Here is a 337-nt window from a genome sequence, read left to right on the forward strand (position 1 = left end):
CCAAAGTTGTATGTGAACCTCTACTTAACAACACATGACAGTTAATTTAGTGAGACGACGAGACGTGGAGCGCATGCAAAAAGTGTGAAATGGTGAGGGAGATCCTCAATATTATGGTAAGTGATATGACGATATATATTGTTGAATAACGGCAGTTTTTAAAATTGTTAAAAAAGTTCCAATACGACTATTCATTTGTAGATACATCTGTTTGGCTGTGAAGAAATGTCTGCCGCAAAAATACATCGATAGTGTATTAATTCTCATAAAAAAAGTCTTAGCTTTTCTAAGGAGCACTTGAAGGCAGCATGTGTGCGTCGGCGTTTCCATGGTTGCG

This window comes from Anarhichas minor, unplaced genomic scaffold, assembly GCF_050575085.1.
Source record: "Anarhichas minor isolate MPS153535 unplaced genomic scaffold, ASM5057508v1 ptg000027l, whole genome shotgun sequence".
NCBI classification, from domain to species: Eukaryota; Metazoa; Chordata; class Actinopteri; order Perciformes; family Anarhichadidae; genus Anarhichas; species Anarhichas minor.